Here is a 17,866-nt window from a genome sequence, read left to right as displayed (position 1 = left end):
TTTTCTGATATTGTGCAATGTGAGCTGAGGCCTGATAAAGAGACACAGATTTCAGGATCCCGGGAAAGAGGATTCCAGATAGTGGGACCAACAAGAACAGAACTCCTGAGGTTGAAAAGATATTGGTATATTGGGGTAATAAGAGGGTACTGTGTGGTTGCAGCATAGTGAGGAAGGGAGAAAATGGCACAAGTTCGAAGGAGGCAGGGACCAAGCATCCAGACCTTGTAGACCAAAGTATGGAATTTGCATTTTTTTTTAATAAATTTATTTATTTATTTAAAAAAAAAAAAAAAAAAAAGAAAGAATATGTGGTATATATATTCAATGGAATATTATGTAGCTATAAAAAAGAAGGAAATCCTGTCATTTGTGACAACATGAATGAACTCGGAGGGCATTATGTTAAATGGAAAAAGTCAGACTGAGAAAGACAAATGCTACGTGGTATCACTTACATGTGCAATCTTAAAAAAAAAAAAAAAAAATTGAACTAATAGAAACAGAAGAGAAGGGTCCTTGCCAGGGTCTGGGAGATGAGGGAAACAGGAAAACGTTGGTCAAACGTACAAACTTTCACTTTTAAGAAGAATATGAATAAGTTCTGAGGATCCAATGTACAACATGGTTACAGTAGTTAATAATACTGTCTTGTATACTTGAAATTTGCTGAAACAGACTTTAAGCATTCTCACCACCAAAAAAAACAAAAACAAAAACAAGGGTATGGGGGTAGAGGGGAACTATGTGAGGTGATGAAAATGTTAATTAACTTCATCAGGACAAGTATTTCCCAATGTCTAGGTGTATCAAATCAGTTTGTACACTTTAAATATATACAATTTTATTTGTCAATTATGCCTCAAGAAAGCTGGGAAAACAAGAACTAAATAAATATTTAGTAAATGACAAAAAGTTATGAGGTAGGTGTTTAGGAAATATTAATTAGGAAACACTGTACAGACAGGACTAGAGCAGACAGGTACTGCAAACAAGGAAGTAATCTCTCTCTTCTTCTATGGCAATAAACTAAGAGTACCCATGCCTGACAGCAATTCATCAGCAATGTCCCAAAATGCAGATTGCCAAGAGAAAGAACAAACGAATAGGAGAGAAGAGATGCTACGTATATCCTCAGCCCATGGCTTTATCTGTTTTCAGTCTACAAACCAGTTTCTTACAGGCCCCTGGGAATAGGAACATGAACCTGCAGGAGGATAATGGCTGCTTTAACATCTCTCTCTAAGCTCATCAACGATGTGCTAATAGTTCATACATTTAAGCCAGACACTCGTAACTCATTTTCAGTGGTGCAATTGTCTAATAAATTGTTGGAAACTTTGAAAAATCTTCAGTGTTCCATAAAAATGAAGCCTTTTCACAATAATTGAAACCAGTAATGCAAAACAAATGTATTTCCTTGATAAATTTAGTTTTAAGTAAGCTTTAATTTATATGCTAAATTTTTTAATTTAGTTCAAGTTTTGGCAGAGACATGTTTATTTTAATTGTTGGCCTTCAAAACTCTAGCTTAGGAATAAGCATCTGCTTCTTTTCAATTTTCCGCATAAACTGGATAAATTTCTTCAAGTTGCAAATGAGGGGTGAACATACACTGTATTGCTTCTGGAAAGGTTACAAAATTGCAGCACTTTTTGTGAATCCTTTACGAGAGATCTTACAGCATTACCCTTAAATCTTAACTAGGGTTCTTATATGTACTTACATTTAAGCTGTTTTCAAAGAACATAATACATTAGCATCTAGACCTTGTGCCCAAATAGCCCTCTTTGGAGCACTTGTCGAATACTCTAATACATTTTGAACTCCTCTCATTGCTTTATAGAGATTCACAAAACACATGGATCCTTTCTCTAAGATGAAAAACCTCCCAGAGGAAAAGCACAAACACAGCCTCAGCCCACCTATATTGGAGACCCTGTAACCAATCTGACAAACATACAGTGCGTATTTCTCCAGCTATAGCCTTTGGAAGAAATCAATAAAACTTTCAGAAAGTTAAAGTTAGAGCTCTTGAAACACTGTAGGAGGTAACATTCATCCTTTGCAAATACCTTAAGAAAACTGACTTCTGAGAGAATCCAATCCCTATTATAAAATAGTCTTCCTTCACCAGTAATGGCAACACTGGTAAAGGCACTGCTAAGCATGTTTGCACTCATCTGAACCAAGCAGGCATAGAACCTAGGTAACAACGCCCACTGGCTATTAATATGATTGAAACTATCTGTGAATTGGGACTCAGTTGATATTAAGATGTAAAACCCCTGAAAATCTACAAGAGCGTTTTCTTCTGGGGTGTTTTATCTCGTCGGTTTCTTTGTCAGTCTACCTTTTAAGGTATTACCCGATCGCCATGTTATGTATGGTGTCTAGCCATGGTACTGATGTTCATGATTCCATGAAATGGCATCTTTGCTTTACAAAGTATCAGGGTTATAACAGAGAGAGTGGTGAAGGACTAAGAAACATACTTTAATAGAGCCAGTTAACTTGCTGGACACTATCATCCAGTCAGGAGCCTCAAGTAACATCTCTGCCCAAAAGTTTCAATTCGTAAATAGCAAGGGAATAATACCAAGGCCCAATCACAGAGTAGCAAATACCAGAGGCCTGGGAAAATCCCAAGAGAATAGCTTCAATGGCAGTGATTCTCAAATGTTCAAGGTACACAACAATCACCTGGTGAATGTGTAAAAACAGTTTCTGAGGCCGATCCTCTGAGATTTTAATTCAGCAGGTCAGGCGAGGTCCATGAATTTATAGTTCTAACACGGCTGGCGGAACCAGAGCTGCTGCTCTGAGGAACACACTTTGAGAACCACTGCCCCACCACTTTTAAATCAGAGTCGGCAGTCTTCTAAAAGGCAAGGTGACTTGCGTGTTCATTAAAGTTTGAGAATCACTGCTTTAGGAAATGAGGCAACAGGTTTGTTTGGTTTTTTCCTTCTTCCTGTGATATCAGGATAGGGAGATGGTGAAAAGAGATGTTTTCAAAAGAAAGCAAGTGCTTAAATCACACTCTTTGTCATGAAACAAACCTATCTGGCCACCTTGCTCACCTTCCCCAATGAAGCATCACTCACTCCTTCCTTTATCCACCTCTCCATCCTCACTGTACCTTACCTAGGGCTCACGAGGAGACAGAGGTCCCATATGAACTTCAGATCTGCATGTTATAGATTTCCCGGGAAAATCTAGAATTCATATAATTGTTTTTCTAGTCCATAAAAATTGCACTGGCATTAAACAAAGAATCAAGTTTGAATTACATACGTTTAGAAAACTTTTCATGTAAATAACTTCACAAGAAATTCACAGAAAAATATTGTTTTAGACTGATTGGCAACAGGGCCACGACAAGAGCAAGAAATGTCAACAGAGGGGCCTCCTGTGGTCACCCATGTCTCAGAGATGGAGGAAGGAAAGATAGCCTCTTGACTGATTTGCACTGTATGTAATTTTACATTACATGTAATTACGTGGACTAAACCAAGTGTAACACAGAAGACTAAACATGTTATCATTCCATGTGATGAGCCTCTACAAAGAGGAAAAAACAGAAGATGTGAAAAAAAACACTTTTTTTTCTACTTTAATTTTGTACCTATATGAGATGATGAATGGTCACTAAACTTACTGTGATAATCATTTCATGATGTATGCAAGTCAAAGCACTACGCTATATACCTTCAACTTTTACAGTGCTGTATGTCAATTATATCTCAGTAAAACCGGAAGGAAAAAAAAAAGTGGAAGAGGTGAATATATCAAGCCTTGGCAATGGGAAAGGCCTAAGTCCACGTGACTAATCACACCTCCTTCTTGCTGATTCATGCTATTGTAGATTCAGCAGCTCCAGCAGCGAAACAGCTTATCTGTTAATAAGCTACAGAAAGAAGAGCCCCAAGTCCCATCACGCACTGCAGAAATGTGAGTTGAACTGGCAAACATCTCCCAATCCACCACAACAACCCCTTGCCTCGCTTACCTGAAACTTTCACACATACCACATCTCCCCAATTATTTCCATAATCAGTGAGCCTATTGCTGATCTAAAACCTGACACATACATGAGTAGATTCCAGGTCTGTTAAGTACCAGGAGCAAAGGAGGACATAGAAAAACACCGCCTTTAGTCTCATTTTCTCTGAGAAATTCAGTGCACTGCAAGACAGCACTGGACTGAGAACACGGAACCAAGGTTCTAACACCAGTTTTTCTACCAAATACCTTGAAGCAAGTCACTTGGCCTCTTTCATCTCATTTCTTTCGAAATTAGACTACATTATCATTCAGATACTTCCATATCTAGGAGTCTGTGATTATGCTGAGTATCCATGCTATTAGAAAGCCAAAGAAACAGCTACTCAGAAGCACATGGAAAATAACCATCTTGGATGAGACTTAAGAGCTGCAGTGGCACTAGCTCCACACAAGGCATCCTAATCCCAGGTCAGAACTCGGTACTGCAGGCTGCCCAGAAACTGGGGCATATAATAAGGTTTATTCATATGAGCATCCTTCCTAACTTATTCAACCAGAAGCCTTTCATGAATACCACCCAGATGCTGAAATTAGGATCGCCATCCTTAGGTATCAGGGATTAAAGTATGATCCAAAGAGTTCAAGTTGCCTCCAAAATGTCTGCAACTGCATGGAAGTTGAAGGCCTCACTCACCTCATTCCCACCACATCCTGCAAATCCTTTTCTTAGAAGGAAATCAGAAACTCCCTTTTTTGAAGACAGATGGGTAATTCATGTACAACCATCTATGAGACTGCCTGCATGGGGCCTCCTTGTTTGAAGACTACAGAGATTTTAAATTAAAAGAACCATCTATGTCAACTCTGCCTAGATGATGTGTTCAAAGGGAAGACTCAAAGCAGCAAACCAGAGGGAACTTTTCGTTTACTTATTTCTAAAAAGCCAAATAAACCCTCTAGGAATGGTTATCTGTCATTTCCTTTCTCAGCACCCACTGTTCCTTCTTCTGGCTGCAGTCACAATTTTTATTTGCAAACCATGACTACCGCCCTCAGTGGACCCATGTCTTCTGTCCCAGGGTTCCTTTTCCTCTAAGAATTTTATGATCTGCATGAATCACTTTGCATAGATAACTAAAATTGATCATTAAAATCTGAAATTAAAAAAAAAAAAAAAGAGCATGCAACACCCCGTTCTTATTTTGCTTCAAGGATACTCCTACTGAGCTGATGGAGCTGAAAGCTGCAAAAACTTGAAGGATCCTCCTCTCAGGTTGAAAGACTAGGACATGAAGTACCCAAGTATGCCACACAGAGTTCAAGAAAAGGAATACAGCCAGATCTTCCATCTAAGTATCAGGAAGAAATCGGAGGTAGGGAAAAGAATTGGGGTAGCTCAGCAGTAGCCTTTTTCTTAACGTCAGAACCCTTATTTTTATTCCGAAACAAGACTATAAAACAACATTTCCCAGACATTCTCGCATGGAGGTGTAATCATGTGACTGTGTCTGGGCCAATGACCTGCAAGAACAAGTGTTATGCTGGCTTCCAAAAGGCTCTGGCAAAAGTCCAACTTAATGAAATGAAAATGTCTGATTAGACCTTGACTTGTCCTGACAACTCTGGTCACAGGGAAAGCAGTCTTATTGACTCATCATGTCATTTCGCTCAACTATTAATGCAAGGAGTATCATGAGGAAGAAAGAACTGCTTGCAAATGTACAAAATAAGCAACAAATACCCCTGTCAACAGTATTAAATTATTTATCAATCACACACTACAGGTTATATCACAGTAGTTACAATGATGGAGGCCACTGGGTCCTCACCAACAAAAAGACTGGTTCTTCCACTTTTAGGACAGTTATTTAGAGCAGGGCTCCCCAACCCCCCAGGAACCTGGCCGCACAGCAAGAGGTGAGTGGCGGGGAGCGAGCGAAGCTTCATCTGCCGCTTCCCATCACTCACATTACCACCTGAACCATACCCCCAACCCCCGTCCGTGGAAAAACTGTCTTCCACGAAACTGGTCCCTGGTGCCAAAAAGGTTAGGGACCGCTGATCTAGAGGACTACAGGGCACTCAGCGTTTATCAGGAGTCTGTGCTTTCATACAATCTACTCTTCAGTAAGTCTACGAATCTTTTATCCTTGGCCCTAAACGCCAAAATCAGGGTTGTACTTTATTATAATCAAGGTGTTCAGGAATTTCTGGTGAAAATAAAAGTTTATACTCATATTAAAAGTGAATAAATGTTTCTGAGTCTACCTTTCATCTTTGGTTAATATGTTTCTTACTAAACAAGCCAAATTCATAAAGGAAAAGACAGGTTACCTCATAACACTTTCTTTTCAACTAAAGCAGTAAAGACCCACACTAACACTGCATTTTTTTACTTCCAAATTCTATACATCAGGCTTCTCACAGAAACTTTCACTTCAGCCAGTGGAATACCTTGCAGGAGGCAGGCACTCAAGAAATATTTGTTAAGGTGACTTGAACATAGTAACACATTAGGTGAACATTATAGGAAGTTAGCCTAAGGGCTCTTCACTCAGAAGAAAACAGCTTTTTACCATGTTCTTTATTGCCAAGTGAAAGGATATACATATATAGCCTTGTTCGCTCAAAATGTACCCTCTCCACATCACTGACATCCTGTAAATGGCCATAAATCACAACTGGTCCTTGTCATGAGAAAAACTGTGTGTCAACTTGAGTGTGTCTGCCTTAAACGACAGGTGCAAGGGTAAAATCAAACATATTTAAGTGCTTGGGAAAGAAACACTGCTCTACAGAAGCAAGGGACTATTAGGGGCAGGAATTATAAACATATACACCTTTTATAGCAACAGACTCCAGACAGGAAATCAGGATGAGACTGGTCTATCCTGGCATTCATTTCATAGAGTTTAGTTTTGTCTGATGAATATTTAAACCCAAAGCACTGCAGTGGTAGTGCCAATATATGTCATATTTTCAGTTGCATCTCCTTTCTGGACTAGGAGCGCCCCTAACTACTCATAAGCCTTAAAATCCTAATTATTGGGTAGACCAGCGGCAGACTGGAGTGACACGAAATTAAGGTTGACTTTTAAGAAAATAGGCACATGTCTTGTACTTCTCTATTAGATACACTTTGGCAGTTTGCAGAGCCCAGATGAATTACAGAAGAGACACAGGTACTCTTAATACATCACATGCCTTCTAAAAATTCTGGAAGACGTGGGGAGTCCCACATCATTTCTTTGGGACTAGAGACGTTGCCAAGGACTAAAATTGATGATGCATAGAAGGAAAACCCTCCAAAACTAACTCCTCTGCTTTGCTGACCCAAAGGAAGCCAAAGGAAAGAGACTCTCTCACTCCAAGTAACTCCCTAAACTAACAATGTTTAGAAAAAACAAGCATTTTCAAGATGGTTCAGAGTTAGAGGATAGCAGGCAGAGAGTAGAAACTGACTTGGATTTGATTATGGGGTCACGAGAAAGGATCAGAAATGTTCATTTTTAGTTGTTATTACTGAAGTTTTTATAAAATCCCAAGACATTCACTAGAACTTTACTAATTAAGACACGTAACCCACACACGACTAGACTACAAATACTTATAATACATGTTTTTGGTTTTTGTTTTTTGAGAAAGAAATCTCAACTACCAAAGGTTCACCAGCTGCAGGACTTCAAAGGCAGTAATAGGAGCAATGGTCTCCAATGACTCAATTTGGAAAGAAAAATCTCTCACACAACCCACCCGTTAGGCAAGATGACATATACATCTACTTCAGGACACCTTACGTTTTGGATGAATAGCCTTGAATTTACTTCACAGCCAATAGCTTGCCAGAGAAAACTTCGAGTTGGATCCTATTACTTAATACACTAAATCCACAGCTCAAAGTCCATCTCACTGGATAATTGAATATAACTAGCGATGGGAATTAAAACTGAGGATGCCAGCAGCCCTGATTTCACTGTTATTATTTGTACTGTGTGAAATGATTTTCATATTGGCAAGTATGGGATCTCTGAAACTGTGCACTCTTCCTATCTACCATGGTACATACGATTATTTGCCCATGCACGCTCTGAGGGGCAATGTGGTACAATGAAAGGAGCCCTGAGCTTGAGTCAAAACCAGTTCTAGTGCCAGCTCTGCCACTATCTGGCTGAAGACCTTGGACCACACTTTAGGTCCAAGTTTACTCATTAATTTATTTAATAACCATGATTTGATCACAGACCTAAAAGAACACAACATTGCTCAGCTGTAAAAGGGGGGAAACTAGACCTAGTTTATAGACCTGGTGTTAGATTTAAATGAGATAATGGGTGTACTTTGCATCCAAGACACATTGGTGCTAGTCTTCTTCTACCGCAACTATCAGGCACTGTGTTCAGTCTAAAACACCACTGCAGGGAGCACACTGGAAGCCCTCATCACGTTTGTCATCACTGGGTAAAGCCTCTTGCCTCTTAGTCGGTAAAATCCATGAAGGCCAGGATTTTCTTCTTTCTAATACACAGACACATCCTCTGAACCTGCATGTGCCTCAGCGCCTAGTAAGCACTTAATAAATAATTGTTGAATGAATAAATTCTCTTTTATTCCTTAAAATAACTCTGGATCAACTAATATTTTTACCATTTTACAGTGAGGAGGCTGAATAATGAGATAAACTGTCTATAAAATCAGGTGATAAGTCCCTTCCAATTCCACAATGCTATCTATAGTTTTTATATTTTCCAATAGTTCATCATTATATCCTTCTTCCTAAATAATTGCTACTTACTCACATTTATTGGTTATTGCTTAAATAATAGCAAGAGTCTCCAACTATAAAATCTACTCCTATCTTTAAGGAAAATAAAATATTTGAACTATAAAAAAAACATTTGTTTCTAAGAAAACTTTATTCTCACATCTACACACAAACTATCTAATGAGGTTATTCTTAAGAAACTCTTCCAAGTAATTTTCCCAACCTGAACTTCCATATACTTTTCCCCAAATAAGAAGCGAAATAAACAATCAGTCAAGAGTGATATTAAAAACATGGGGGCAATCCTGTCCCTAAAACATTTCTTCACCAAAACTTGGATTCTTTCACTTTCAGAGCAGCAAGATCATCTTTTTTACTATCTTTCAGAAGATAACTGTAGCTTCCCTAGTCTGGGGCCCTAAATGAGAAAGACCTGGGTTAGATGCAGCCAATGTCACAGGGTCTCGTGGCTCTCAATCAGTATTTTCACACACTCCCAATCATAAATGCCCCAGAGACCTCCTATCCTCAAAACGGACACTGCTGTATCTCAAGTTCAGGTTTACAGAATGATGGCCTCCTCCAAGGCCTTCCTTAGAAAACGTATTCCCAAATTTGCCATCTCACCTCACGCTTCCTTCTCCAAAAGCAGCCTACTCTTTACCACTTATAAGTCTTCTCCTCTAGAGGGCTGAATGTATATTGGGGCACTCAGCAGATATTACACTCTACTCCATCAAAAGGATCTCATAAATTTGTTTTCATTTAGTAATTAACATTCCTCTAGACTCGCAGAAGTGCTGAGGGCAAAGTCATAACGCTTTTAATGGCAAAATCAAAATGGAAGCCCAGGTCAGACTTCACATCTAATGCTGTTGCTGGCAGACCCAGGGATTTTGAGACCGAGCAAGATGATTTTATCATTAAGGCATCACCACTGCTGTGCAGGGAATTTCTCTTTCATTACACCTCAGCTCCCTCCCACCTCAAAACGCTGCGTAGAGTTCTAACGTACTCTGAAACCACAGCAACTTATGACAGAGCAGCCATCATGATGACCTGTAAGTCATCAAGATACATATCAACCACTGGCTATGTTATTAATACCTGAAGTATCAAATTTGCTAAGGAAGCAAAAAGGAGCTTCATTCTTCCTCAAGGGGAATCAGAAACCAGTACGTTCAAGAGAGGATTTCCATAGGAAAACCGCCCCTGCCTCAGACAGCACCTACCATCAACATGTTTATGGGCAAACACAGTATCAGAAAAACATGCTGTGAGTCTTAGAAACAGCATATGCCTCATTTCATACGGGCTGCTATGGTGCCAGGCATTGTTTTTTGTTTTTTGGGTTTTTTTTACTGCATTTCAGAGAAATAACCGTAAAATGAAGGTCTATAACCAGCATATAACACAATAAACAACAGCATCAACTTCTGCACCCTTTTTGTGAATGGTTTCCCTATGCTTTAATTGAAAATGTAAGTTTTAATATGCTTTGTGTTTTCTCTCAAAATAGTTTGGGACCAATTCTATTCTAAGACTTCTGTATTTACCATCTCCATCCAAGGTCCAAAGATTACAGAATTTACAAATGAAGGACACCCCCTACACACACACACACACACACACACACACACACACACACAAGTCAGTAATAGAGGAGCTATGACAACAAAATTCCTGAATGACAGAAAGAAACACAGAGGACAGTGGCTTGAAACAGCAATGGTGGTCACCACAAGCTTTGTCCTAGAGTTCAGCTCAGGTCTTTCTGAAAGCCTGGACCAAAAACTCACAAAAACAAGAAGCAGTAACACAGTTCACATAACTTTCCTGAGCTTAAATATATAATAGATCTGGGTAACTGTCCAACCTAGGTTGTATCTTCAGGGAATCTCAAACTCTCATAAAAAACCAAGGTTTCTGGCTCAAGAAAAGGCTTAAAAGTTAGAGATGAGCATTGTTAAATCACTGGTTCCTATTCACATTTCAACCCTTGAAATAACGTTTCACTACTTGTCTCAGTCACCAGCGACTCTATAGTCTGTCTTGAGAAAGCTCACACGCCTCCCTGGACTCAGCCATCTCCTTCTCACCGAGAGGTCAGGTCCAATACAACCAAAGCTTAATTCACTTCAAAAGATATGTGAACTATTATTCAAGGACAGTAGCTGTCTGTTTACAGAAGCTTCATCCACATCAAGGCAGCTGAGTTTGTGAGCTTGATTTTTGTATTCTTCTTTCATTCTGTCAAAATTCAAGCTTACAGATATTTCTACTTTCAGTCTATTCTTTAATACATGTCCCGCTCAGTGTAAGACAGGACTCAGAGTTTCAATGACATAACTGTATATTTTCCCAAGAAAATTGTTTATGTACCTTTCCATAAATGTTTTAACTTTTTCACCTAGAATATAAAATCCTTGAACAAAATGTCTGTCTTCTATAGTTTAGCAAGATACATGCTCAACACAATTTCCAAATCACCTTTAGTACCAATTTTAACCATGAAGAACACTGAAAATTCTACTGTAAATTATCAAATATATGGAAGCAAATATATAAATGAAATTCTTCTGTCATTTAGTACAAAGAAGAGAGATACAAATATAGGATAATTTCTCAAATGAGTTTCAACTACTTAATGCGCTACTTTAAAGCATATTCACAAACAATAGAAATAATCAATCTGAAGAACTGGATTCATCTCTATACACAAGGGACATTTTTATACAGTTTCTCGAAGAATTAGCCACACAAGCACAATAGGTACCATAAAGATTAAAAGAAAGTAACTGCATTAAAAATACTTCAGTTTATTAAAAGGAACGGTTCCTATTTTATAGGTATACACATCTATTTTTATAGAAAAGAACACATCTATTTTTATTCTAATTTCCATGACTCACTCCCCACCCATTCACCGAGGAGATAGATAACAGTTGATCCTATTTTTCACCTTTTAATTTATTCTACCTGGAGAAATAAAATTCATCATTGTCCTATGTTATTTTCCCTCCCCTTTGGACATTTATCCACGAAATAAACATCTACTACCCACTGCTGTTAAGCAGTGTGCTGGGTCCTGGGGCTCCATCCCAGTCTCCTCCGCTGGTTTCCCCTATTTGCCCCAATTTCTAAGCGCTGAAGTGTCCCAGGACTCAGCCCTGTCTCATCCTCAAGTCAGTCTACACATGCTCACTTGGTGGTCTCAGCTAGTCTCCTGGTCTAATTAGCATCTATCCTATGCTGACCACCCCCATGTTTATATATACTGCAGACCTCTTTCCTGGGCTCCAGTTTCACATATGGACTCACCAACTCATCCTCTGCCAACAGATGTTTTACAGATCTCGAACGTTTAACAGGCCCAACTAACTGCAGATCTTCTCCACCAAACCTCCTTTCAAAGGATGAAGTTGATGACAACTTCGTCCTTCTAGTTAGTTAGGCTGAAATCCTTGAAATCATCCTGACACCTCTTTCTGTCATACCCCACATCCAAGCTATCAACAAACCTCTCTTGGAAGGCTGGCCAAGGAGACACTTTGACGTAAGCTTCTGCCCAATCCTGACGCCTCTGCCTCCCTCCCACTATGTTGTTCCCAAGGGCACATGCTTACAAGTATTCTACACACTAAACCCTGTCTGAGTCTACTTCCCAAATGATCCAAATGCTTCAAGTCTTCACTACAAACATCCATTACAATATTGTGCATAGAACAGCTTATCCCTACTAGAAATAAAACAAAGGATGATTTTAGCTGATCTGTGTGTAGAATCATATAGTTATAGATTCAGAGATTAAGGATATTTCTTGTCTTCTTTACAAGGACACTGAATGCCTCATGCTGCCTTACTACTCTTTTTGTTTATCCTCCATGCAGCAATGAAAGGCTTTAAATAAATCTTATCCATTCAAGTCCAACTGGTATTTTTTCTTTCTCTTCCCTGAGGAGCATCTTTTTTCTATACTACCACTTCTCTATTACTTCAGTTATTCACTGCATTTAGTTGTTTATCTTATTTTTTTCAGAAATATTCCTTCATAACAAGGAGGTGCTAAAAACCTCATTTCACAAGTAGGTATGAAAAAGAAATATCTTGAACACCTTTCCTAAAAAGAAATCTAAAGGTAGGTAATTTAGTACGTAAGACTTTAGGAAAGCATTAGAAGAAAGTAAGACAAAGTCAAATATTAACAATTTACTGAACATAAATTCTCATTACACAAAAAAGTATCTCTCCTTATAACTTCAAAATATTAATAGGGCAACACAGCAAAATATCAAGTGTCAGATGCAGCTAGACTACAAAATGTTATGTTTTTATTTTAGAAGTATGTTTTTTATTATTGCTGAAACGAGAATTTTAGAAAAAAAACTACCATCAGTTTCTTAACATGTAATTTATTTGTAAAAGTCAACCAAAACAATCTGAATTCAATCATCAGCTCAGGAGGCAGATTCCATGACATTTTTTCCCCCTAAATGCTAAATGACACAGGCAGCGATAAAATATGCAGAGAAAGAACCATGTCACAGAAGATGTGACAATTTTGATAAATGATGATAAATTGTGATGTAGAACAGCCGTTTGTAAGCTGCTGTTTTCAAAAACATGTATTTTAATGATGATTTTTGCCAAATATCATTTTAGAGAGATATTCTGTAATAAAACCATTGACTAACAAAATTGGTACCTTATTATAAATTAGAACAGAAATGTATTTCAGTTTTCAGCAAACTTGTAATTTTGCTTTGAATGAGAATGCATTTTAGATCCAGTCAGTTCCTTACAATGTTAAACACAGTCATCATCTGACCCAGAAATCCCACTCCGAGGTATAAAACAGAAATTAAAACATACTTTCACACAGACCCTTGTACATGAATGTTCATACATGCAACATTATTCATAAAAGACAAGAAGTGCAAACAACCCAAATGTCCATCAAGTGACATATAATATCAATAGAACAGAATATTATTCAGCAATAAGAAGGAATAAAGTACTGATACATGCTACAATACGGATGAACCTTGAAAATATTATATTAAGGAAGCCAGTCACAAGAGGCTACATATCATTATGTTTATATGAAATATAAATTCTATTTATATGAAATGCCCAGGATAGGCAAATCCATAGAAATAAGATGTAGATAAGTGGTTGCCTAGGGTTGAGAGTGTAGAGGGAATGGAGAATAATTGCTAATGGATATAGGGTTGCTTTCTGGGGTAATGAAATGTTCTAGAATTGTGCACGGTGATGGCTGCACAACTCTCTGGCTATACACAACCTCTGAATTGTACACTTTAAGTGGGTGAACTGTATGTGAACTACATCGCAAAAAAGCTATTTAAAATGCCAGTTAAAAAGGCCAGTCAGGGGCTTTCCTGGTGGCGCAGTGGTATAGAATCCACTTGCCAATGCAGGGGACACGGGTTCGAGCCCTGGTCCAGGAAGATCTCACATGCTGCGGAGCAACTAAGCCCACGAGCCACAACTACTGAGCCCAAGTGCCACAACTACTGAAGCCCGCGCGCCTAGAGCCCACGCACCGCAATGAAGAGTAGTCCCCGCTCGCCGCAACTAGAGAAAGCCCACACACGGCAACAAAGACCCAACGCAGCCAAAAATAAATAAATAAATCAATTTACTTTTTAACAAAAGGGCCGGTCATGTTGTAGCTGTTTATAACTTGTATAGACTTTTCAAAGTCTAAATCCCTAATTATCAAAATATGTTTCTTACTGTCCACAAACCTCATTTCATTTCCTTACATAAAACCATCTGCCTATTCCACTATAAATACTACACGTAGTGAAAGAAAGTGCTTCTAAAATTAAATTATGTTTTCAAAACAGATTTCTCCTTAATATATTTAATTTTAATGATTCGCATGTGAATTATCCACACTTTCCATTAACTATGGTTAAATTTTCAATCTCAGATAAGTATCCCCCAATACAAAAGCACATTAACAGGCCATTCCTCTCCCAACACAAGCTGTGTGGACTAAATTTTTAACGTATTAGCTTGAATTTTAAAAAGCAAAATTAAGGAGGCAGATCTGTAAGAAAAGCAAGCATATGAAGTCTCAGAATTTTAGAATGGAAAATATTTTCAAGACTGATCCTCTTCAGGACTACTGAAACTTTAATATCTAAGAACTAACCCTAGGAATTTTGTGATATTCTCATATCACCTTACTTTTTAAATTTTTATTGGAGTATAGTTGATGTACAATGCTGTGTTACTTTCTGCTATACATACCTTACTATTTTGCCTTATTATTTATATTTACATTAAGTTGATTCGTTTCTTTTTTTTTTAACTTAGCAATGTATGACACAACATCAGTGAACTTATGGGTTTGGTAAGCTATCTGTACTAGTCTAACAAACATTACAATAAATAAAATTTTAAATGGTGATGTGTCTATCACTTAAAAACATCTTGCACATGATCAGTACTACATATACCACACTTTGGGAAACACTGATCTAGTTTTATCTTCTAATTTTATGGGTGAGAAAGTTGAACTTCCTGGTGACTCTCAAAAGTCTGTGCACATCAGAACCTCCTGGAGGGTTTGTGTTAAAATAGAGAGTGCTGGGCCCTTCCCCAAGAGCGTAGGTCTGGGGTAAGGTCTGAGAATTTACGTTTCTAACAAATATCTAAGTGGTACTAATGCTGCTGGCCCAGGGACCGCCCTTCAAAAACCACTGACCAAAACCTACTAACCCCAAATTAGTCAGACCAGAATTTAAACTAGAACCCAATCTTCTCTTAGATGCTCTTATAATTATATGCTCTATCAAACATGTTTAATGTTGCTGAATTTTATTCACCTTTCACTTAATTTTACTCTTTTCAATAAAGGTGATTATTAAATGCTAAAGATCAGGTTTATACATTTTTAAGACTTCAGAGTTGTTATAAAATAGTGATTAATAAAAATTTAAGGAAAAGAACATTACAATCACCTTTGAGGACCCTGAATCCCTTTTCTTGGTCACATACCCTCCGTTAGTCCTTTGAGATAAACATTATCTTCAAGATTGTGTCTTATCATTCACTTGCTTTTCTTGTTAATTTTCTCATAGCTGTATCTCTAAATAACATATTGTTTAGGTTGTATGTTCTGAGCTTTATACTATATCTTTTTATGCTATTTGCTTTTTTATTCAATATGATGTTTTTGAGATGTAGCCCTCGGTTTTTATCAGTAATTCATTGCTTTCATGGCGGGACAGGATTTCATCGACAAGAAAACAGCACTAAAATTGTTGACTTTTTTTTTCATTTTGAAAAAATCAGAGGTAAAAAAGAAGTTGCAAAAATAGTACAGAGAAGTCCTATGTATGCTTCATCCAGTTTCCTCCAATGGTTACATCTTACCTAACTATATTACAGTATCAAAACCAGCAAACTGGTTTTGGGACAATGCTTGTGTATAGTTTCAGGCCATTTTATTATATATGCAACTCTCAATTTTTAAGTTCTTTTTTTTTTTTTTTTTCTCGCGGGCCGCCCAGGCCGCGAGACCAAGAGCCGCGGGGGCCGGGCCGGCGCGCCGCCCCCGCCCCGCCTCAGGCCGCCCGCGCTTGGGCCGCCGCCCGGCGACGCGAGGCCAGTCCCACCCCGCCCCCACCCCCGCCGCCGGCCCGGGGGTCGCTCACCTTCCGTGTTGCCCCAGACCACCATGCCCGGGCACAGCCGCCTCCTCCGGCCTCGCTGGCCCCGCCGCCGCCACACGGTGCCCTCGCCTGCGGCGGGGAGAAGGGCCGGGGAAGGAGTCGCACCGCCGCGCCGCGGTCCACGCTCGCCCCACACTCGCAGCGGCCACACTGAGCGCGCCCAATGGCTGCTCTGTCCCTCCCCCTCCGACGGGCGCGCGCGCCGCGGCTCCGCCCCGCCCCTCCCCCTGCGGCGGCCGGCACGCTCCCAGGCTCCTCACCGCCCTTCCCCACCCGCGGCGGTTCCGGCCCCGGCTCGCACTCCGCCCCGCGCTGCGCAAGTGCCCGCCTCGCGCCTAGCCTCGGGCGACCCTGAACCACCTGCGCGGCGCCCCTCCCAGGCCCGCCCTCGGAGGTCAGCTCCTCCACTGCACGTGACCGTCTCGCTCGCGGGGGCGGAGAGGAGCGCGGCGCCGGCCCGCCTTCCGCATCCCGAGACCTGCGCGCCTCTCGCTGGGGTTGATGCGCTGTTCTCCTCTCTGCGAGTCCCCGCCCCGCGCTGCACTCCCCAGTCCGGGAGGACACTAGCTCAGGGACTGACCATGCTTAATCAAGATCATTCTATTGATATTAATGAATATCTGAGTTACTTCCTTTATTCCCCCCCCCCCCGTCAATTAAAGACAATGCTCCTACCTATTAGAAAAATGAAAATCCAAACACTGACAGCCCCAAATACTTGCAAGAATGTGAAGTAATAGGAACGCTCATTCATTGCTGGTGGGAATGCAAAATAGTACAGCCATTCTGGAAGAGAGTTTGGCAGTGTCTTACAAAACTAAACATACTCTTACTATACGATCCAGCAATCGGACTCCTTGGTATTTACACAAAGGAGTTGAAAAATTGTGTCCACATCAAAAACCTGGACACAAAAAAAAAAAAAACCTGGACACAGATGTTTCATAGCAGCTTTATTCATAATTGCCAAAACTTGGAAGCCACCAAGATGCCCTTCGGTAGATGAATGGGTAAACAAACTGGTGCATCCAGATAATGGAATATTATTCAGCACTAAAAAGAAATAAGCCATCAACCCATGAAAAGATATGCAAGAACTTTAAATGCTTATTACTAAGTGAAAGAAGCCAATCTGAAAGGCTACATACTCTTTGATTCCAACTAAGTGATACCATAATGGTGGATAATGTCATTAGTCAAAACCCATAGAACATACAACACCAAGCGTGAATCCTAATGTAAACTATGGACTTTGGGTGCTAATGAAGTGTAAATGTAGATTCATCAATTGTAACAAATATACTTCTCTGCTGAGTAGTTGATAATGGTGGAGGCTATACATATGTGGGAACAGGGGGTACGTGGGAAATCCCTGTACCTTTCACTC

The 17,866-nt window shown here is 39.6% G+C and overlaps 1 long non-coding RNA gene across 4 annotated transcripts in view; it reads right to left on the bottom strand.

The window, feature by feature from the left end:
- Positions 1 to 16,656, bottom strand: part of LOC132362774 (uncharacterized) — a 47,394-nt gene extending 30,738 nt beyond the window's left edge. For all 4 annotated transcript variants that reach the window (XR_009502485.1, XR_009502483.1, XR_009502484.1 and 1 more), the window contains exon 1: positions 16,462 to 16,656. This is a non-coding gene — a long non-coding RNA (uncharacterized LOC132362774). The remainder of the gene's footprint in view (positions 1 to 16,461) is intronic.
- Between the last annotated feature and the right edge of the window lie 1,210 nt (positions 16,657 to 17,866).

The sequence above is a fragment of the Balaenoptera ricei genome, chromosome 3 (genome assembly GCF_028023285.1).
Source record: "Balaenoptera ricei isolate mBalRic1 chromosome 3, mBalRic1.hap2, whole genome shotgun sequence".
Lineage (NCBI taxonomy): Eukaryota > Metazoa > Chordata > Mammalia > Artiodactyla > Balaenopteridae > Balaenoptera > Balaenoptera ricei.
This window is presented reverse-complemented; position numbering and strand designations above follow the sequence as displayed.